The sequence below is a fragment of the Penaeus monodon genome, chromosome 19 (genome assembly GCF_015228065.2).
Source record: "Penaeus monodon isolate SGIC_2016 chromosome 19, NSTDA_Pmon_1, whole genome shotgun sequence".
NCBI lineage: Eukaryota > Metazoa > Arthropoda > Malacostraca > Decapoda > Penaeidae > Penaeus > Penaeus monodon.
Genome location: NC_051404.1, coordinates 18,737,011 through 18,737,211, shown reverse-complemented (window position 1 = coordinate 18,737,211; position 201 = coordinate 18,737,011). Strand labels below are relative to the sequence as shown.

Here is a 201-nt window from a genome sequence, read left to right as displayed (position 1 = left end):
GTGGTGTCGGGTTTGTTGGCTAATGAAAACAAGGACATTTACGTACTTCCATATGTGTGGAGGGCAGGGTTCACGACAATGTCTGGCAACTGGCGATGGATAGTTGATAGCAATTCTAGCATCGCCTTATGATACTGGTGAAATAAGGTAGGTGAAATAGTTGGAAGTCATTGTTGATAGGTGAATGCACACGCAGACTTA

At 43.8% G+C, this 201-nt stretch overlaps 1 protein-coding gene across 1 annotated transcript in view; it reads left to right on the top strand.

Moving 5' to 3' along the window:
• LOC119585348 (methyltransferase-like protein 24) overlaps nt 1-201 on the top strand; it is a 7,098-nt gene that overhangs the window by 5,675 nt on the left and 1,222 nt on the right. The gene's annotated exons all lie outside the window — the stretch shown is intronic.